Consider the following 23,003-nt stretch of genomic DNA (forward strand, 5'->3'; position numbering starts at 1 on the left):
TCTTCGAAGCCTTAATACCCTGCATGTAGTTGTATTCAGGCTTAACTTCACATTACGCTGTTGTCATGTAAGATTATTATTCCCATATCTATCAGTTAAATATGGCAAAGTCGTGTACTTCAACAATGATCTGCATAGCTATTCAACCACAGTAATTTCGTTTTGATATGAGTACATGTACAGCCAAGTTTTTTTCAATCTGGACATTATTTTTGTATCCCAAAACAAACTTGCAAGTATTAAGTCAGTCTTATGTACAACTTCATTATTGACATTTTAAGCCATTTCATTGCTTAAAAGTTTATCTTTAATTGGGACATTTGTTGTTAAATGACCAGGAGAGAGTTCTTCCCAGAAAATGCAATTTATTGCTTACAACACGCCAGTGGACAATCTAGGAAATTGTTTACTATATGCTGTGCTAAATAAGTACACAATTTATCTATGTAAGAGCCGATTTGCCTTTTTAGATGGTGTGGGAATGGTTTATGTTTTTCTTAGACACTGATTATTTACATGTAGGTGCTTCTCATTTAACTACATAGACTGCTTACTTTTCTCTTCATATCTGACACATGTAACTCCATTACAGGACTCTACCAATGAAATGGGCTGGAGAGTATGATGTCATGCTAGGAAGAAGAATTATACTGTTTGAATTATGGAAGTATATGGATGGTAGTTGCAAAAGAGACCAGTGTCTGGATTGAATTGCAGAGTCTTAACCAGTTGAAAAAGCCATGCTTTAAAGTGTCTCAGAAGTCTAGTCAGTGAGAGTCTGACTCAAAATATTAGAGCGAGATTTCAAAGAGAAGGAAGGATTTGAGAGAAATACTTCTGGGATTTCTTCAGAAAAGAGAGGACTTGATAAAATAATGGAAGACTGCTTGGAACAAAGGAAGAGCAGGAAAGGGAGGCAAAGAGGCCTTAAAAGAATCACGAGCTAAAGTAGCAAAGGACAAGGCTACAGCAAGAGATACGAGAAGCATGGCAATGGAGCGTCTATCAAAATCAAAGAAAAGAGCTGGGTATGATCTGCCAAAAAGGAAAAGGAAGCACAGTGGAAATGACACTCTTGAAGACTTGAGAGAGGCATCGGTAGAGATTGTGAACTGAAGCAAGAACTTGAATCTAAAATGGAACAGGAGAAAAGTGCAGAGCCCGACAAACCCCTACGCTTCAGCAGATGAAGAATCGACAAGAACAATTTTAAACAATGCTTCAAATGTTCATGCAACAACAGCAAACGCAAAGCCACGCCATGCTTGAACTTTTGAAAAAGAGAAATTTAAATCTAACATTCAATTATATTTAACAAACTGATTTTTATGGTTGTAGTCAAGTTTATGGTTATAGTTTTTGTGGTTGTTGGAGAACTGATAAGCATTATTTTTGGGAAGGAAATTGGCTTCCCAAAACTAGTTCTCATCAATGTTTATTCATGGGATACCCTCCTTAGCCCCATATTCATTATATACCGCTAATCCCTATTTACAAATAATGAAAAGCTTCAGCAGATGAAGAATCGACAAGAACAATTTTAAACAATGCTTCAAATGTTCATGCAACAACAGCAAACGCAAAGCCACGCCATGCTTGAACTTTTGAAAAAGAGAAATTTAAATCTAACATTCAATTATATTTAACAAACTGATTTTTATGGTTGTAGTCAAGTTTATGGTTATAGTTTTTGTGGTTGTTGGAGAACTGATAAGCATTATTTTTGGGAAGGAAATTGGCTTCCCAAAACTAGTTCTCATCAATGTTTATTCATGGGATACCCTCCTTAGCCCCATATTCATTATATACCGCTAATCCCTATTTACAAATAATGAAAAGTTGAAAACAAATTCTGCTTGTTATATTGTTGAGTTCTTTAGATTGATATAGAAATATACAAAAATAACAGAGGTTTGTTTATCATCTGTGTGCTCTTTCCTTATAACTGTAACTCGAAAGAAACATCAGTTTATAAAGGTGTTGTTGTTATTAAGGACAAATTTGGAGTTGTTCTTTGTTTACAGTTATTACAGTTTTAAGTTATATTAAATTAAATAACTATCTAATGGGGGCAGATTAACACTAAAGTATTTGGAGCTAATAGACTGTTACAAAATAGTATGACCATTCTGAATCAAGGCACATTCTATGTACATTTTCCCCACTGCACTTAAACACCAACTTGAAGGTTCTTCATAAAATCCTAAAATTTAAAGTAGTTAATAACGTCACAATCAGCTCTGCTGAATGTCACAGATCAGTTACTCCAAGCTATCGATAGCAAGACAGTTTCAACCGTGAATGTGAAAGCGATCTTCGCAGTGATGAACACTACTTAAGTGTGTCCACGAGAGCACCAGGCAGTCATCCTACATGCCATCTCACCGATTTCAATGAAACTTTGCCAGTTTAAAGGGCCTACCCTAAAACTCAAAATGGCAGAGTGATTTCTCTTTTCGTTATTTCCGGGGGGAGATAGACCATCCCCCCGGTTTTCTTGGGTTTTCACCAAGAAATCGCTTCAAAATAAGTAAATTGTATGAAGTTCTCATTGCAACTGTATTTAACATATTACCCTGACAGTCTGCAGACATATTGGTACATCCTTAAGGAACGCATGAGACATGTTTCAATTTATTTGATTGACGGTTTGTCAATCAGCAGTGCCGAATAAATTACTGTGTTTCCGATCTTTCCGATTCACTCGAATATTTGATAACTTTGAGGTCAAATATCTCTCCTTACCAGAAAGCTACAACACTAATTTGGATTCCCCTTTCTAATCCATCATTTCGTCTCTGAAAATCAGTAAAAAAATTTTTGGGCGCTGCCATATTTTTGTCTTGGTTGCCTTTTGAAATCTGCCACTGTGACAAGCTTCTCGACTACGAGTGTCACGCAATCCTGGCTGTAAGTGGTCATTTAAGCAAAGAAACCGACATTTTGTAGCTCGTTATACAACCTGATTGATCTAGGAAGCTAAGAAATGTAAACAACTTTCGAGATTTTTTGTAGTAATGGAAATTTCACATTTATAGAGATGCATGTAAGCGAAATATTGATGAGAAAATCGTAAGGCTTTTCTCCTCTGTCGTTTATTTTGGAGATTTTGCTAAAATCAGCAGATATGGCTCTCTTACGGAAAAAATTTTAATTACTCTTTGATTTGATCGTTTACTATCACAGTTTTCAATCAAGACATTGTAACAGGAAAGGAGATTTCAAAGACACATGCCGCCTACTTGTTGACGAGCAAGTTCCTGTGTAAAACAACTTTGGGTCTTGCATACAGTGGATGACAAAAAAATCTGCTGTCTCGCTTGAGAGGAAATATCAATAGCTCTATCAAGTTTATAAATTGCGTTATTTCTCCAGAAAATGAGCCTGGAAAGTGTTTTTGTCACCATTTACCCCCATAAAGAAATCCCACGCAGAAATGGTATTTGTAGTGTGACCTCGAGCCCTGTCATGAGAAGAACAAAAAATCATTGACCTTTTTCAAGGTAACAACACTGAAATGTTCTTAACACCTCTGTTATTATATCTGCCTTATTTTCTTCCACAAATATCATCTTCATCTGCCATTATTTTCCCTGAATGTCATGGCCTTTCCTGCGTGCACCTACCAGCCAGCTGTTAGAGAGCACCATTGAGTTTCGACGCGCGGTGTTGGGTTTAGATGTTTAGATCTTGCTTAAACATTTCTGCACGCTGCAAATAGGCAACTTTTTGTTTTTTTAATCATTATCATTTATCTATTTTTTTGAAACTTTTGTGAATGGTAAACCATTGCGTTATATGTATAGTATGTGATGTGCTTGTTGCACTGAATCCGTGACCCTAAAACACACACGTACTCGTACGTGTAACGTCGGAAAATGTCACGCATGTACAACACACTATAGGCACACATTAGGTCGTTGTGAATACTTTCTGCTTGCTTCACCAAATCTGTAAACCCCCAACACATCACGTACCCGTGCACGTAACATCCGAAAAGCACCTTAGCGAAACGGTCGAAAATAGACATGAAAATTAAAAACGTTTACCCCATTTGTAAAACTCCTTGGTGAAGTCTGTTATTTTCAGATGAAATGCATAAAGAGATTAAAACAAGTTTTCACTATTTTAGTTCGGGTAGTGATACTCTCCAGTTAATCATGAAAAAGACAAGTTTCATCAAAAAAAAAAAACGAGAACAAAGTGTCATCTTGCTTCTGAGCCGGGTCGTGACACACATCTAATGTAAAGTCACGTCCACCTTGGCAGAAAATCAAGCTCACCGTATCATAATGAATTTTTTGATACGATATGGTGAATCATTGTACTTTGACTAAAAAATGTGCCTTTCCTTTCCTTTCCATTGATCATTACATTTGGAAACTCATTTCACTTGAATGCAATGTCACTCAGCTTGACGCTTCTTGACTCAGGCCGACGATGCGGCGACGTGACCTCTTTTGATCTTCCCCCTCCCCCTCCTCCCAATGGAAATCGGAGGTAAGGTTGAGAGAGGAGTAAATTTGAAGATGGCGCAAAATGGAACACTGTCCTTCCAGTTGGTGCAGGTAATTCATTATTGCATTTTGCGTCATCATGTAGACCGATTATATAGAGTCGATGAATAGGGTATGTGGAGAAAGCTTACTCAAAGGGAGCTTATCTGAACATAATTTTTTCTTACTTGTAACTTGTGACCGATTTGAAGATCATATCATATGTTTGTCAGGTATACGCAGATACTGCAGAGGCGCTCACATAAACAGTTTGGAAGTGGGCGATCCTCCCTCTGACATCGAAACTATAACAAGTGAAATCCCAGTTTCGACAGAGGTGGAGTCCATGGACCAGACTGCAGGACCATCTCAGGAACAGAGAAGAAGGGAGTCCCCTGAGACAACCAAAGACGAATTTGTGTTGCCATGTTTACGCATGCGATTTCGAGATGAAATTGGCAGCGAGGTAAGACTACATGTCATTCCAAAATGTGTTTTCATAATGTGTAGAGGCCGAAAGAAAATATTGCAATACATGTTATTATTTCATACAAAATACCCAGAATTATTCCTTGCTGAGCCCAAACGTTCTGAATTGCAATATTCTGAATTTTGATGTTTTAGACATAGTGATCTACGCTACGTCATTGGACCTGTGCATGCCACTGTCGTCCCCATTATCAAATATATCACAACAATTGCGATCATAATTGTTAAGAATACGATTTATCATTACTAATATTATTATTATTATTATTATTATTATTATTACCATTATTATCGTCATTAGGAAGAAATGTATTTCTACAAATAATTTGTGTAATGGAGTCAGATGCGTGGAGTGTTCTGTTAATCGCCAAACAAGCTTTTTCTCTCTAATTTTTTTTTTGCTACAGCATGGCGATTCAAATTCAGACATTCTCTCGCCGTCGTCACAGGAGTCGTTGGTGGGGGTAGAGACGTCTCACGAGTGGCAGCCTGCTCCGCAGGTTGAGCATCAGCTGCGGTACCTTAACAGCTATCTAATGGAATCAACTGATGGACGAATAAGCCCAGTCAGGTCTCAGTGCAAGTCCGATGTTATGACTATTTCATCGTCATCACAACGGTACTACCGCAAAAAAGCCAGCCAGGCTGTTAATACCGTGTTGAATGCTATTGCCCTGGGGAATTTATCGTGGCTGCTTCAGAAACTTTCGAAAAGTACAATAGCAGACGAGCTGTCCCTGTTACTTTTGAAGAGGACATCTTAGTGAACAGACTAGTGACCCTCTACAATGAAACTAACTCTTGGTACAAATTCTCTCCCTCTTAACCGGTGACTACAGTAAAACGGAACTTCTACAGCTGGTTCCGGGACTGACCAAGTTCAGGATTGATGAGGCGAGAAAACATGTGTATAGGACTAAACCTGGACAGCTCATAGAAACACCATCCATAACTAGATCAAGACGAGATCCCATTAAGGTGGACCATTTCCTAGACTTCATATCAAGTCCATCATATATTCAAGACGTGGCATGTGGAACTAAAACGCTAAAGCTATCAAATGGCGAGAAAATGGAAATTCCTAATGTCGTGAGAACAGCTATCTCGTCCCGTCTGATACATCTGTATCACACTTATTGTATGGAGACGAACTTCAAACCACTCGGGAGGTCAACGCTTTTTAATATCCTTAAAGTAACGCCCTGTTTTATTTTTTGGTTTTTACGTGCTGGTGATTGCGCACTGTCGGGAACAAAGTGTATGTGAAATGAAGATCAGCATTACTTGCAGGTTTTGTTTCCTTTGGTGATGGGCTGTTACTATCACACTCAAAATAGATACTAAATCAGAAATGTTTTGAACTTCAGATGTGCGCCGCCTTGCAGAAAAAGTCATAGGAGAGTTTGAACAGCATGTAGACGGATGGTGTCAATGCAGTCGCCTCCCTAGAGGAGATAATTGATTTTCTGAAGAAAATAGGTGAGAATGATGATGGCTTGTTAACAGTATTTTCAGAGGGAAGGTAGTCCAGGGCTCATCATGGAAGGGAGAATTTGAGGATGTTAAGGTTGAGAGAAGGTTTAGAGAAGTCTCACCCTCTCTGACTATGAAGCCATCTTTATATTCTAATGCCCGATTCATTCAAAACCTGCATATACTTAAAAGCTACGAACGTTTTTGTTTGTGTGCCTGCATAATCAGCGCTAGGGATTGTTGAAATTCAGGTCAGTTTTAAGATAGGAACCATTGCTCTTATAAGTGTCCTTCTCTATGTGGTCCTTCAGATGGCCTCCTTGAAACTTGCCCTTTTATTTCTAATCATTGACGCCTCAAGGGTTGCACATGCTGTTAAGGGCACACGAATGTTTATAACCAATGTATTCCTCTTGATGCAGGCCTTCAAGATGATAAGGCAAGAGAAATTGTCTCACGTCTGCAAGGTGGTAAAAGCTATCTGTCCACCAACTTTAAGCTACACATCTCAAGTGAGATACCCTGTGCAGATCATTGCAGTGTATATGTGCTGAGTAGCGATGAAGCTGAGTACCGTGAAACCTGTTCACATCAGCACAACATCGGCTGTGACCGGTGCAGTGACTTGAGGGATGCCATAATGGATATTCAGGTCTCATTATCACATCTTGAAATAAGGTACCATATCGATATTACTGACAGTTCACAAAACATAGCTCGGAGGTACTTTTCTTTATGAGTATATCCCACATGTTGCAATCAAAAATTGAATTTTAGCTGCAAATAGTAGGATGCCGTCATATACAATGAATTTTGTTAATATTTACATTCTCTTCCTCTCCATAGCGACAAGGAGAAACAGGAGGAACTTGAGCATGACCTCCAATAGGCCATACCAAAACTTGAAGAACGGAAGTCACACATTGTACGATCTGTTCACCAAGATCCTGCAAAGACTGCTGCTGTTGATGCCCTTTCACAAAGCAGCGTGTTCTTAATCATGGATTGGGCTATGAAGTTCTTACCAATAAGCTACAGAGAGACACAGTGCGATTGGTTTGGCAAAAAACGAAAGCCCTGGCACATTACTGTTGCCATTAGCAAAGCAAACAGCGAGGAAATTGAGGTTTGTTTAATGTTGAAACAGTACTAGAGCCATTCTTTTCTCCAAGTTAGCATATAACTCTTAAATAAAATCAGAAGGAAAATTCAGTGCAAATTTCTGCAACCACTGATATGATGCACACTGACTACACCAATGTGCAAATATGAAAAGGCTTGGACAACTAACTGCCCCAAAGCCAAAACTAAAAAATGCATCAGAGATTCCGGATTGAATTTTTTTTTTTAATTAACCACTCTAATATTCTCTTCAGACAAAAACCTACAGCCATATATTTGATGAGTGCACTCAGAACTGGTTTGCGGTGGTGTCTATAATTGAAAACACGTTGACAACACTGAAGGCTTTGAAGCCAAATCTCAGCCAAGTGTACTTGAGATCAGACAACTCCAGTTGTTACCACTGCGGTTATCTTCTGCTTTCGCTCCCCATTATCAGTGGCCACACTGGTGTCAAGATCACGTGCTACGACTTTAGCAAACCACAAGCAGGCACAGACATCGGCGACTGTCGGGTTGCTGTTCTCAAAAGTCACATGCACCGCTTTCTGAATGAAGGCAATGCTATCAAAACAGCCAGCGACATGAAAACCGCCATCGAATCGTACGGTGGAGTCAAGGGCTGCTATGCAGCAGAGTGTCAAGTTCAGCCATCCGCACAAACAATGACCAAACAACATGACAGGCGTACAGGCATTGAATAACTTCTCATACGAGAATAGAGGCTTGAGAATGTGGCGTGCTTATGGTATTGCACCTGGAAAGTTCTAAAGTGCAGACCAGCTGACATGGTTTGGAACACCCCAAGGCCCCACTAGGCTCGTCACAATGGAAACGTTCAGCAACCCAAACATAGAAGTAGGTAGTTGTCTACAACGTACGCAGATGTCTGAACCTGGGTCATTGCAACAACTACCCAAACTATCACAGACAGAAGAAGAAAGCAAAAAAAATTTTCTTGTCAGGAAGAAGGATGCATCAAGGTTTTTCAGTCGTTCACTGTCCTCTGAAAGCACCTTGACATCGGCAAACACATGTTAAAGCTGGCAAAAAAATCCACCTACAATGAGATCAAGAAGAAATGGATAGAGGCTGTCCATTCCGTAGGTGGTGGCTATGTTCACAGTCAGACCTCAGCTCAAGATTCTGGAGAACAATCCCTTGTTACCCAGGTGGATCTTGGATGGGCCCTTTGGAAACGCAAAAAGCAGTTGCCATTTCTCAAAGAGCAAAATATTATCTCGCAGACATGTTCTGGACAGGGGAGGAAACTGGTAAGAAGGCAACTGCCTCTGATGTGGCCTCCAAAATGAAGAGTTCAAGAGGCGACACTGGCCAGAAAATGTTCTCTAAGACTGACTGGTTGACAGAGCAGCAGATCGCTCAATATTTCAGTTGGCTTTCTGTCCTGACGAGAACAGGTCTATTGCAGAGGTCCCCCGCTGTAAGTATGACCGAGGAGGAAGAGGTTGATGCAGATGAGTTAGCTTTAGAAGTCACCACTGACCGTACAAGGCAGAAAATAAGGAGGGACCTTGAACTTTAAATTATTCTTTTCTGAGGGGTGCGGTTGTCAAATCCCATCTAAGGTTAGAAAGGCCAATTTTTGCCTTAGTTCTTCTTATTTTGATTGTAAACTATGATAATAAACGATCAAATCAAAGACTAATGAATATTTTTTTCGTAAGAGAGCCATATCTGCTGATTTTAGCAAAATCTCCAAAATAAATGACAGAAAAGAAAAGCCTTACGATTTTCTCATCAATATTTCGCTTGCATGCTTCTCTATAAATGTGAAATTTCCATTACTACAAAAAATCTCGAAAGTTGTTTACATTTCTTAGCTTCCTAGATCAATCAGCTTGTATAACGAGCTACAAAATGTCGGTTTCTTTGCTTAAATGACCGCTTACAGCCAGGATTGCGTGACACTCGTAGTCGAGAAGCTTGTCACAGTCGCAGATTTCAAAAGGCAACCAAGACAAAAATATGGCAGTGCCCAGAAATTTTTTTACTGATTTCCAGAGATGAAATGATGGATTAGAAAGGGGCATCCAAATTTAGTGTTGTAGCTTTCTGGCAGGGGGAGATATTTGATCTCCAAGTTATCAAATATTCGAATGAATCAGAAAGATCAAAAACACAGTTATTTATTCGGCATTGTTGATTGACAAACCGTCAATCAAATAAATTGAAACAGGTCTCATGCGTTCCTTAAGGATGTACCAGTATGTCTGCAGACTGTCAGGATAATATGTTAAATACAGTTGCAGTGAGAGCTTCGTACATTTAACCTATTTTGAAGCGATTTGTTGGTGAAAACCCAAGAAAACCGGAGGGTTGGTCTACCTCCCCCCCGGATATAATGAAAACAGAAACCACTCTGCCATTTTGAGTCTTAGGGTAGACCCTTTAAACTGGCAAAGTTTCATTGAAATTGGTGAGATGTCATGTGGTACAACTGCCTGCTGCTACCAGTGCAGTGCTCTACCAACTGAGCTAACAAGACAACTGGGAGCTGGTCACTGTGTTGGTTCCAAATAAACCCAGGAAGTGGTGAACAAACGGTTGTGAATATATGAAAGTCATATATTTGAACTATGGTTAAAGACGTGAATGTGAAAGCGATCTTCGCAGTAATGAACACTACTTAAGTAGTAGTGAAAAGAAGGCCTGAAAATAATTTAGGCCTGTACAGGATTTGAACCCATGACCTCTGAGCTGCACTGGTATCGCAGAGGTCATGGGTTCAAATCCCGTACAGGCCTAAATTATTTTCAGGCCTTCTTTTCACTGCTACTTTAGTAGTGTTCATTACAGCGAAGATCGCTTTCACATTCACGTCTTTTACTGCAGTTCAAATATATGACTTTCATATATTCACAACCATTTACAGTTTCAACCATGGTTCTGTTGGATATATTGTAACGAAGTCTCTAGAAATTAATAGAACATTGATTTACCACAACGCTATTGGATGAGCCGAGTTAGAAACTTCTCCATATTCCAGAACATTCTATTGAGTTATTTTAAGGATCTGTCATCATTAGTGTCTAGAATGCTTTTGCTGTTAAAAATAGTGTTTCAGAAATAAGTATGATGTAATCGGCTACTATAAATAAGGTTCAAGATCGTAAGGTTTTCAGAAGTTTAAGATAAATAATAAAGTGTTTAAAAAGGAAAACAAGAATCTTCTCCTGGCTTCGTGACATATGTCAAAAGCATTTGATTGTATTTGCTCGATATCCTATCATTGAGCTACATAGTAACGATTTTTCCCCAAGTGTGCTGGATTCGTTTCAGAGTTACCTCTCAGACTGACATCAGTGTGTTCAAATGGACGATGCAGTTTCTAAAACACTCCCTCTTAAATTTGACGTCCCACAAGGGTCTGTTTTAAGTCCTGCCCTGTTTATTATTTATTTAATATTCCGAAGTGTTGTATTTCTACTTCCTTCGTATCTAGCAAATTGTTAAATACTCAAGGGCCCCGAGCAATACCAGCAATAGCAACAATGAAAAATTACAAAAAGTTCAAAACTTTGCTGGCTGAATTGTGCTGGGACTTAAAAAATATGACCATTTTTCTGAACGACTATGATCATTCAATTAGCTACCTATTAGAAATAGACTTAAATTGGATGATGCAACTATGGTTTTCAAGTTAATTAATAATCTTGCCGCAGATCACCTTGCAAATAAGTTTAAACTATGTTCTTGTGTTCATGACAAGCATATTCGATCAGCTGGATACCCTGGATATACCTTTCTGCCGCCTTTTAACTGGTCAGAGGTCTCTTGCTTATAGAGGAGCAAAACTGTGGAACTCATTAAGCAGCAATCTTAAGTGTTTAAAATGTCCCAAGAAATTTAAGCATCAATTTACCAAGCTGCTATTAGGTTAACCTCATTATTGAATATTTTTTTCTTATGATGTACATATTTAGCTGTATCTATAGCTTTATATTCTTTAATTTTAGTTTTAGTTCTTTTAACCACTTGTTTTGATGCTGAAAAACACATTCAGGGAGCCTAAATAAAGATATACCTGTGATATGTCTGTATCTATCTGTATATCAGATAACAAAAGATTTCGAAAAAAATTTCATAATACAATACCTACATATTGCGGCTCAGTTCATACACAGGTTGAAAGATGTGTTTTAATCTGAATGTTTTCTGGGAGAAGGTTGTTTTCTTTTGCCACGAAAGGCAATAGAGTGTTGACCAGTTGATAATCTGCATTTGGATAGATTTTACTGTGACAGGTTTTAAATGTTAAGAAAAAGTAGCGAGCTTTAAACATGATACTTCGGCAGCACGCCACCATTATCAAATGTAAAATTTTTATAACTTCAGTGACCCTTTATAAAGAAAGGAAAGTGTGAAACTAAATTAGAATAAAAATGAGATGAATTAAATCAAAAGAATATATAAAATTAAATGCACAGTTTCACTGGAATAGAGTTTTGAGTGCTCAGAGTTGTTCTCCTTTTCCTTATTAAAAGCATCTTGTTAACAAGGCACTCAAATTTCCATGGCATTTCTTTAGGATGCCATATTGCTCATGAAGATTACAAGCCTAGTGCTTGTAATGAGAGATGTAGTCGATGATGGAAGAAAGGCACTGAGGATTCTGTGAGCCCATTACCCTGGGACTGGGAAAGCATGTGTGATTTCGCTTTACACTAAACTAACATCCTTATTTTAAGTGGCGAATGAGTCTGTCACTGACTGTGTAATCAGGGCAGAGATGGCGGCAACAGCCTTGAAAAATGCAGGAGAAACTGTAACTGACAGTCTTCTTATAGCAATGGTGCTAAAAGGATTACCAGAAATTTAAAAAGCTATGGTTGTCACACAGAGCAAGAAGCAACAAATATTTAGCGAATTCAAAGCCTCCCTAAGAAGCTTTAAGGACACTGAGAAAGCAAGAACAGTAGATAGTAACGACTCCATTCTGAAAGCAGAAGAAAACCTCAAAGGGGCAAAACCACCAGTGAAACTAAAAGGAAATGTAACCTGCTTCAACTGCACCCAGCAAGGCCATGTGGCTCGTTTCTGTCTTATCAAGCCCAAAGGAGGGAAATGGTGCAATACTTGTCACTCAAGTTTGCACAGTGATAAAGCATGTTGTCGTAAAAGAAAGACAGATGACAATAAGGCTAACCAAGCATCTGAGAAAACAGACTAGGACATTGAACACCTATTTTTTTCTTTGAGACCTATGCCCACGTGGATGAGACTGTCTCTGGTAAACCTACATCCAGGAAGCCTACCACACTATGAGTTGATTGTGGTGCAACTGCTCATATTATTACTGATACATCTAGATTCATGAAGTTTGATGACACATTTAATCCAGACAAGCATGTCACTGAGTTTGCAAATGGAACTTGAGCAAACAATGTTGCCCTAAAAAGAGATGTTGACATTACTATTGCTGATTCGACAGGAACACCTGTCAAAGCAACTTTGCAGAATGTCCTGTTCATACCATCTTACCCTCAGGATATATTCTCAGTTCAAGCTGCAATGAGAGAGGTGCCAGTGTGACTTTCCAGTCATATTCTGCTGAGCTGACATACAAGGATGGCACAAAGTTTATCACTGAGAAGCATGGCAGATTGTATTATTTCAACACATATGATAAGAACACCGACTCTGATTCCGTAAACTGTGTACGCTCAAGCAGTGAGTGGCACCAAATCCTAGGACAATATAATTATGATGACATTGTGAAACTAGAACATGTTGTAGATGGTATGAAGGTTATCGTATTTGCATGTGTATGGGCCGCACTGTTTTCCAAATAAATTTTGTGCAAAATGGGGGTGCAGCCTATACACGGTATAGCTTAAATCTTTGTTTCATCAAGAGGCAAGGCTGCTAAGCTATGTTTGCTCGTGTCCCCGATCACGTACGCAACTTCATGCGATCATTTTTGAGGATATAAAACAAAATGTTAGTGTACTTCGAGTAGAAATCTAGCAAAAATTACGCAGGTATCTTTTCTTTTACCTTTTTTAAAATTTAAGACTGTTTTGAAGAAATCACTAGCCATTGTTGTTTGCATTTAAATTGTTCGATCGATGGCATGCTATGTTAGATGATTTAACGTGACGAATTTTGTGATATAAACAAATATATCTCGGCGGTATTTGGCACTTGCCAGGCCTTTTCCCATTTTGATAAAACACGAAATTATTCTTTTTCAAGAAAAAAATAGTAAAAAGTCGGGGTGCAGCTTACACACGAGTGCAGCCTATACACGAGCAAATACATTAGACATATGAGCTCTACCAAACCTAGTGATTGTAATGTATGTATACTAGGAAAACTCACACAGAGGAGGAACAGAAAGCCAGATGCAAGTGCAACTATTCTGCTAGAGTTAGTTGATACTGATCTTGCTGGACCTGTTGATCCAGCCTCTAAAGAAGACTTTAGATATTGATTGGCTTTTACAGATGATTTTTCAGATGCAGTATTTGTCTTCCTTCTGAGGAACAAAAGTGATACAATGGCTTCTACAGAGAGATTTTTGGCGGATTCAGCCCCATATGGTAAGGTGAGATGTATAAGATCAGACGATGGTGGTGAGTTAACTTCTGGGAAATTTGAGGCACTTCTTGGAAGGGATTGCATAAGGTACAGTACCTCTGCCCCCTACTCACCACACCAGAACGGCACAGCCAAGTGGCACAGGAGAACCTTATTTGAAATGTGAGGATGCCTGCTTATACAAGTCTGTTTCGCTAAGGAGTTGTGGTCATATGCTGTTATGGCAGCGGTGTACACACGAAATAGGTGCTATAACAATCACCTAAACCAAACACCTTACTTTGTTCGCACAGGTCAGAGACCTAACTTGTCTAACATGAGAGTTATTGGGCTTGAGTGTTATGCCTACAAGCAGAAGAGAAGCTAGACCCTAGCTGTACTAAAGGGATTTTTCTGGGGTACAACAAAGGAAACATACTTACCTTGTGTATTTCCCAGAGATTGGTAAGCTAATGAAGCGCAGGGTGGTTAAATTCCCTTTAAACAGTGTTGATAAAAAGCAGACTGAAACAGGAAGTCTGTAATGTAATGATGAGGATTTCATGTTGTTACAGCATAACACTATTCCTGACATGTGTAATGCATATGGTACTAGGGAGCTTACAAATCCATGACCTCCCAGAGGATGATGAAGTCTCAACACCAAGTAGTTTAGGCGCATGCGCTACTGGATGTGGCATTATTTTGCGTGTTGTTCTGTTTTGAAGTCGTCTTTGTAGCAACAACGCATTGAAAGGTACGTTTTGTTCGGAATATTTGCTGAATCTAACACTTAATCTGCAAACACCTTCCAAATCTACTAACAGGAGCTTTCCTGAAACAGCTTTTTGCTTCATTGAATGTTATTCACGTCATAGTTCTCATGTATTAAACAGGATAGATGTCAAACTGCGAAAATAATGACACAAGCCCTTTAAACACACAGTAAGGGAATAAATAAAAAGGGAAAATGGCGTTTTTAGTTCAATTCAGATACCAGGATAGATAAACCGGAAAAGGAACAAGTCTTCTTCATTCAAAGGTTCTAGGTTTTTATCCATAAATTGGCTATAAATCAGTTTTGAATAGTAAACAAATGTTCTTTCAGTACTCTCGAGTAGTCACAAGATGCAGCACAAGCAATGCGAAGATTCAGTCAGATATACTGAAAAAATTTGTCAATTGAATACTCGTGTCTAAGTTTGATATTTCAGTCCTTTAACATATACTGTCTTTGATTAGATATCGACTGCTATTTCAGGAACTCAGCAATGAAATGGACAAAAGAACACAATGTCTTATTGGGAAAAAAGGTTATGCTGTTCGAACTGCAGAAATACAAATTAGGAAGTGAAAGAGGAAATTGCCTCGACCAAATTGCTAAAAGCCTGAATCAGTTACAAGAGCCATTCTTCAATGTGTCACAAAAGTCGATCACAGACAGACTAAGGTTACTGAAAAGAGACTTTAAGATGAAGGATTGATACAAGTGAAAGGGATCTGGAATTTCGTCAGAGAAATCAGAAATCCATGTAATAATGGAGGATTACCTCGAGAGAAAAGAAGAACAAGAAAGAGAATCGGAGAAAATTTCTGATAAAACAGCGAAAGAAAAAGCTTCCACCAAAGAGAGACAAAGAAAAGAGCAGGAGATGATCAACCACGGAAGAAAAGAAAACATACACCAAATGAAACGATGGATTATTCAAAAGAAGCAACAGAGAAGGAATGTGAGCTGAAGAAAGAAGAACTAGAGTTTAGAAAGAAACAAGAAGAGGGGGCATTGGCGCAACAAAACCTGATGCTTCAATAACATCAAGAAATCTCCACGCAATTTCAAGTAATATTTAAAAAACGAGCAGGAGTGTTTTATCGGGTTTAAAACCACGAGGCGTAGCCGAGTGGTTTTTGACCCGATAAAACACGTGCTGCGAGTTTTTTGAACGGCTTCAAAAACATTCTTGGAAAAGCGAGTGTCAAGGGAGTTCCTAACAATTATGCTTTTGTGAACGTTAGAAATTAGCATACGAGAAAAAACATTAGGAATTAAATTAGTATGCAAGAAAGCAGGTTTGCCAAGGAAAACTTCTCATAATTTAGGGGTAACATGCGCAACCCGATTATTTCAAGAGTCAGTCGAGGAGAGGTTAATTAGAGAGAGAACAGGTCATCGATCAAATACCTTGTTTAAATACGAAAAGTCCAGTGTTGAGCAACAACACCAAGTTAGCAAGATTTTAGGCCCCCCTGAAAATAGGGAGACTACTGGCAAAAGGTCAAACGCAGAGGTTAGCGAAAACGAGTTGGAGTCACTTCTGCCAACTGATATTGAATTCGAAGTTTCAGATGATGTATTGTCTAATATGCCTTTACCAGATTACTGTACTAATGAATAGAGAATTTTTCCAGATGTGTATTTCACAACTGTACTATTAATTTGGTGCAAAAGTAAATTTACTGTGTGAAATTTGTTGAAAGAACATTAAATATGTTCCCACCATTTGTTGTGTCAGTTTCTGTGTTGATAATTAATTAATATTCATAAGTCACGTGCAGTGTCTTTATATCTGATAAAACACCGCATACTAATAAGTATGAGGTTTATCGATATTAAGTCACTGCACGTGATGTATTATCTACCATTTGATAGGTTAATGGGCTTATGAATTATTAATGAGTTTTTGAAGACCAGTTGGACAATAAACAGCAGTTCCACATGACGTGTCAAATGTTTATGAAGCAACAACAACAACAACAACAAAGCCAAGCACTACTTGAACCCTTGAAAAAGGGACATTGAATTCACTAAGTTGATTTTTGTTGTTGTTTTTATTATACATACATAGCTAGATTTTCGCTTTGCCGCCCAAGTTTACCCTATTTAACTACCAATGAGTTTTAAAAAAATTGTTCAAGCTTTTTTTACACAGCCGTTATTCATCAGTGCTTTCTAATGTCCAAAATTTGATGAATCATGAAATGTTTTATTTTGAAGCTGTATCCTGATGTATGTCCTTGCTTGTGTAATCCCTTTAACGTTTTATCATTGCTAATAATTAAATAAAATAATCATCTAAAGCTGGTGGATTGATACCAAAGTACTCTCAGGTAACAGAACCATATAATTAGTGTGGGCGTTTTGCATCAAGGCACAAACTATGTACATTTTACCCACAGCACTTAAACCAACTTTAAGGTTCTTTTTAAAATCCAAAAATTTGAAACAGTTGATTACATCATTAAAAACCTATTCAACTGAAACACGGGCACTGCTCATAGATTTGTTGAATTCTACTTGATGTAGTGTCTACACTGCTCCCTTGTAAGGTCCCTGTAAGTGTGCTCTAAGAGGGTATACTAGGTCGCCATACACACACATAGGTAAACCAGTAGCTGGTGAATTAGAAAATCTTTGCAGGTCTTGTAAAAGCCCAGACGAGGCCAGCATACCACTGTCATGACGTTTTCCTTCTACTGGACCACATAAATGACCAACCAGCCCATTAGGCAACGCTACTGATTGGAATTTCATGGAATGTACTCTTTTATGTCCATTATAAATGGCTCTCTGATTTTCTCCTGGCCTACACACTGCCTGCACTGTTCCATCAATAAACCCGCGGCATTTTTCCAAAGCTGCGCCTGATCGATATATCACATCAGCATACAACATAAGATTTGCCAGGGAAAGCAGGTCATGATTATACCTTGAGAGTAAGTGATGCCATCTGCTATAGATCCAGTCAATCATGTGGTTTGTAATAATACAAACATCCGGAAAAGGTGTAACAAAGTGAGAAACCATGTCCCCATAACGGCAAGGATACATAAAGTGCTTGAGATAGATACATAAAGCAGGAATCAATCCAACTACCAGGCCATTGTAAGTAACAATCTCATCTGGTAATCGAAGATATTCAGCAAGCTTGAAGATGTCATTTTTGCAAAATCGGAATTCAGCTTTGCAATGGTCATTTCCCAGCTTGTCTAAATCGAATCGATCATACTTCCAATATGAAAAGTCCGGGCTTTTTTTTAGTATTGGCATCATACAGCAAAACAAACTGCCTCTCGTTGATAATTCCTTTTCTGTAGGCATATGCGATGCACTGTCTGTTCTCTCTGAACTTCGGCATTTTAATCAACACGTTGATAAAACTATTTCTAAATAACAAAAAAGTCAGTCTGCAACTTAAATTTGGCAGGAAATCTCTGCGTCAATATCCGCAACTTGTAAGCTAAATTTGGCGTGCAACTGCAAACAGCAACGACAAAGTTGATGACGTCACATAAAGTCATCATCCAGAGTTCATAACCTCCCAACTAACAGGTTGAAAAAAGTCACATTTATAGTGCATCTGGTACTAATAGCTCGGAGAAAGTCCCAGGTAAACAGCCTGAGAAGCTTGTGACTGAAGACGAAACTGAGGGGAGCCCTCAATCCGTGACTGAAGGTGCAAGGTACCCCACCAGTTGTGGTCTTACGAGGCAGAGTATATTGCACTGGCAGCAGCAGCATGGGAGGGTTTGTACCTCACTCAGCCATTGAGCGACATCAGTGAGGTATGTGCTTGAGTTGTAATCCTTGAAGATAGTCAGGGTACAATCGCACTATCTAAAAACTCTGTGAATCGAAAGAGGTCGAAGCATATTGACGTCTGCTATCACTTCATTCGCACAGTGTAGAACACTGGTAAGGTTGTCACCAAGTATTGTCCCACAGCAGATATGACAGCTGACTTGATGACTAGGGCAGCTATAAAATATAAGTTGCAAAAATTCAGGTATTACATTCTTGGATAGAATGTGTAGTCTCAGTTTACAAATTTTTGTTCCTCTTCATAGCGGAGCTCACAGCATGCGTGGTGTAGCCCCATAATTATACAAAATAGTAATAACCCATCAAGCTGAAAAATTTGGACTTGACACCGTACAGGCGTTTGTACAAGGTGCTACTCTTAGCATGCATGGCTAACTGCATTTCAGGCACTATGTTAGCCATTACATAATGAAAGGGCAAAGGAGAAGGTAATGCACAGGTGCGATTGCATGCACAACTGGGATACTCCATAAGTGTGCACCAGAAGACACCAGTAGATCACAATGAAGTGCGCATACTCGAGTGCCAAACTTTAGTGCAGTATATGGCGGGCACGCAGTTAGGGCTTGTAGATGTGAGGCTACGTGGGCAAATAATTTGCAACATGCATTTTGAACGGGAAATCAAATTTGTGAGGTTGTAGTTGAACAGTAATTCTCAGTGTTTTGCAATTTTCAATCAACAAAAAGCAACAATACCAGCAGAGCTAAAGCTTTGTCAATCGAAGGAAATTGTTATAATTCAAGTTCATGGAGAAAGGGTTTTGAGTGAAAATAGGCTGGAAAGAGAGAGACAGAGCAGTCAAAGAAAGCAAGAAAAGGCATAAGTAAAACGGCGAATATTTAGCAAAGAGCAAGGTGAGAAAGGAGTACAAAGAGCTCCAGAAAACAAACAAAAAAGGGATCATCAACAAAGAGAAGCATGTGAGCAAATAACAGAGTTGATATTACTTGTGGAGGAGTTTGCTTATACATTAGACACAATATCAACTTAACTATCCTGGAAGATTTAGAAGACCCATCTTTTGAAGCGCTTTGGTTAAAATTACGACCTACTCTTCTCCCGAGGGGATTCAGTTGTATTGTGTTAGGAATAATCTATCATCCACCAAACAACAATAACCCTGGAATTTTAGATTATCCGTGGCAGAGATTGTTGTCCATTGAATCGCGCTTTCCCAACAGTGGTCTAATTATTGTTGGAGATTTCAATTGGCTAAACACCAAGCGTCTTCAGAACAGTTTTGATTTAAAACAGATTGTCAAATTCCCCATGCGAGGCAATAAAATACTGGAGCTTGTCCTAACGAATCTGAGAGAGTACTACAAGGGCCCCATCCAACGTCCTCCCCACGGTCTATCAGATCACATGTCCGTAGAGGTACAGCCAAAGGATAGATCCCAGCTTCTGGACTCACGATCAACAGTCAAAACAAGGGACTTAAAACCTAGCAATCGCCTTGCTATACGCACCTATCTCCAAGATGTCGATGCGTACACCCTCATGGGCAACATACATGGCTGTGCAGAGAAAGTGTCAATTTTTCAGTCAATAATCCAACATGGTCTGGACAGTGTACTGCCCCTACAATCCAAAGCGATCCACTCTAGAGATCCGCCCTGGATTAATCCAGGTTTGAAAGACCTAATCAGACAGCAGCAAAGAGCACTTGCAGAAAATAATCAGCCGATCTTTCGATTTCTGCGGAACCGAGTGAACCATGAGCGTAAGATCTGCAGGTGGTGGTACTACGACTCCAAAGTTAGCCAGCTTAAGGAGTGCAAACCGTCTGCTTGGTGGAGTGGAGTTAAGAAACTGAGCGGCATGTCATCGGCCGTTAGGGACTCAGAAGAGCTAATGAGATCATTACAACACATAAGTGAGGAGTCTCTCAGTGCCTTAGACCTGGCCAACCTGATCAATGATACTTTCCTCTCCCCAATGCAAGACTTTACACCGTTATCTGCTGAATCTTTCCAGCTGTTGCAAGACCACTCCACCAAGCAACCATTTGTCATTTCTACGCATGCTGTTTACCTTCAGCTTCTGTCGATCAATCTTAGGAAAGCGTCCGGCCCCAACGGTGTTCCAGCATGGTTGCTAAAGGAAAATGCAGATCTCCTTTCTGATACAATATCTGATATCATTAACAGTTCTTTTGCTGAAAGACGTTTACCACCTTCTTGGAAATCTTCTGATACTGTGCCGATCCCAAAGCAGAAACCAATTAAAGATGTAAATAAACACCTGCTTCCCATCTCGTTAATGTCCATTCTCTCTAAGGTGGCAGAGGAGTTTGTTGTTGCGGAATACTTGCGACCATCAATTGGAGACAACCAATTTGGGGCTATCCCAAAATCTTCTACAACACATGCATTAACCAGTACGGTGCACTCCTGGGCCAAACACACAGACAGTACAAGATCCACTGTCAGGGTCATCTTATTCGATTACCGGAAGGCTTTTGACTTGATAGACCATGTGCTTCTCGCAGGGAAACTGTCCGCCTTGGACATACCAGTTGGCGTATCTTTTTGGATCATCGACTTCCTTACAGATCGTACACAGAGAGTCAAGTTGGGAGAAGATTGCCTGTCCGAATGGAGGAATGTACCGGCAGGGGTGCCTCAGGGAACCAAGCTCAGGCCGTGGCTGTTTATTCTTATGATCACCAACATCAACACCAGCAATACGAATCTGTGGAGATAGGTGGATGACACAACTATTGCAGAGTGTGTTCACAAGAAAGAAGGCAGTCGTATTCAATCTGATGTGGAGGAACTGATTGCTAAATCTACTCAAAATCAGTTCCAGCTAAATGAATGAAATATAAGGAGCTGCGGAGTTAGTTTGCTAAATCAGCCGTGGACTTTGCTCCAATTGTTATCAACGGGAAAGCAATAGAGGTAGTGTCTACTGTTAAGTTGTTGGGGCTAAACATTTCTTCCGACCTTCGGTGGAACTGTCATGTTGCTGAAATAAGTAAAAAAGTTGCAAGTCAATTATATTTTCTTAAACAACTGAAGAGAGCGAATATTCCCACCAAAGATCTGCTAATCTTTTACAGGACTTGTATCCACCTAGTAATGGAATACACATGCCCAGTGTTTCACAACACGCTTCCTGCATGTTTATCTGTAGAGTTAGAACGGCTACAGAAACGTGCCATACAAATTATTTTTCCATTTGTTCCATATAGCGGACGCATTAAATCAAGCCAACTTGGAGACACTCTCCCAATGCAGGCAGTCTATCACAAGCTAAGCTTTTTGATTCCATCACCTGTAACTCAGACCATAAACTGTATAGGCTCCTGCCTCCTCAGAACAACTGTGAACTCAATTTGAGACGAAAGAGGAAATTTAATTTTCCTCTGGCTAAGACGAAGAGACTCATGAATACATTCATGTATAGTAATTGTAGTTGATCTGTGTACATTTTTCTTATACTTTTCTCATACTTTTATTAGATTTTACTATTGCAACGATTAATCTAATTCAGCTTTTGGCTGCGATTTTAATTAGAATAAACTATCTACAATCTACGAGAAGCGAACCACAAAGCTTCCGAGAAAGAAGAGGAGATAAGCATGGGTTTTCTCTCATGCTAAGGAAAAATTCAAATTTTTTTTTCACAATCTTCATTTGACACTAGCTTCAGTTTATAATTCAAATCATGTTTCGGTAAAACAATGACTTTTGTACCCATCGCTTTAAAACCTTCACACCAGTTCATCACTCAAATAACATTTCAAAATATTCATATTCTTAAAATTATTTCTTGTCTTACCTTTTGGATTGTTTAATGCAGTCGTGGTGTCTAAGGAAAATAAGTTAATTTACGGATTATGTCTTGACTGGAAAGTTTTAAAATGACAGCAAACTGCGTGAGCAAGTTTCTATCATTCTCTCTTCAGTTAGCTATGACATAGTTTAAATTATTCATTTAGAAAAATCGTGCTTTGTCGAAGATTTGTTGTTTCACTCCAAGAATGAAGTGATAGCCGTTCCCAAAGTTGAAATACAATGAGATTGAGTCAGTGATGCTCATGTTTACATTAAGTCTGACGTGGTAATTTGATTTTGAAAATATTTTCATGTGAGAACCCGTCAAATATCTGAGAACTAAATTACTGAGTGCAAATGTGTGGTGCAAACAAACTGACAGGTAAAATGGTGTTAATCCTACCACAAGATGAGTGAATTTCCTTGTTTGTTTATGGTACTTTTCAGCGTTATGTTACCATGCTTTCTACTTGATTTGTTTGAACTTCAAGAAAT

General features: G+C 39.0%; 2 pseudogenes; one reads left to right on the top strand and one right to left on the bottom strand.

Moving 5' to 3' along the window:
- Positions 1-15,394: 15,394 nt before the first annotated feature.
- Positions 15,395-16,923, top strand: LOC136283200 (uncharacterized; annotated as a pseudogene).
- A 256-nt stretch (positions 16,924-17,179) lies between these two features.
- On the bottom strand, positions 17,180-18,259 carry LOC136282820 (uncharacterized; annotated as a pseudogene).
- Between the last annotated feature and the right edge of the window lie 4,744 nt (positions 18,260-23,003).

Source organism: Pocillopora verrucosa, chromosome 8, assembly GCF_036669915.1.
Source record: "Pocillopora verrucosa isolate sample1 chromosome 8, ASM3666991v2, whole genome shotgun sequence".
In the NCBI taxonomy this organism is placed as follows: domain Eukaryota; kingdom Metazoa; phylum Cnidaria; class Anthozoa; order Scleractinia; family Pocilloporidae; genus Pocillopora; species Pocillopora verrucosa.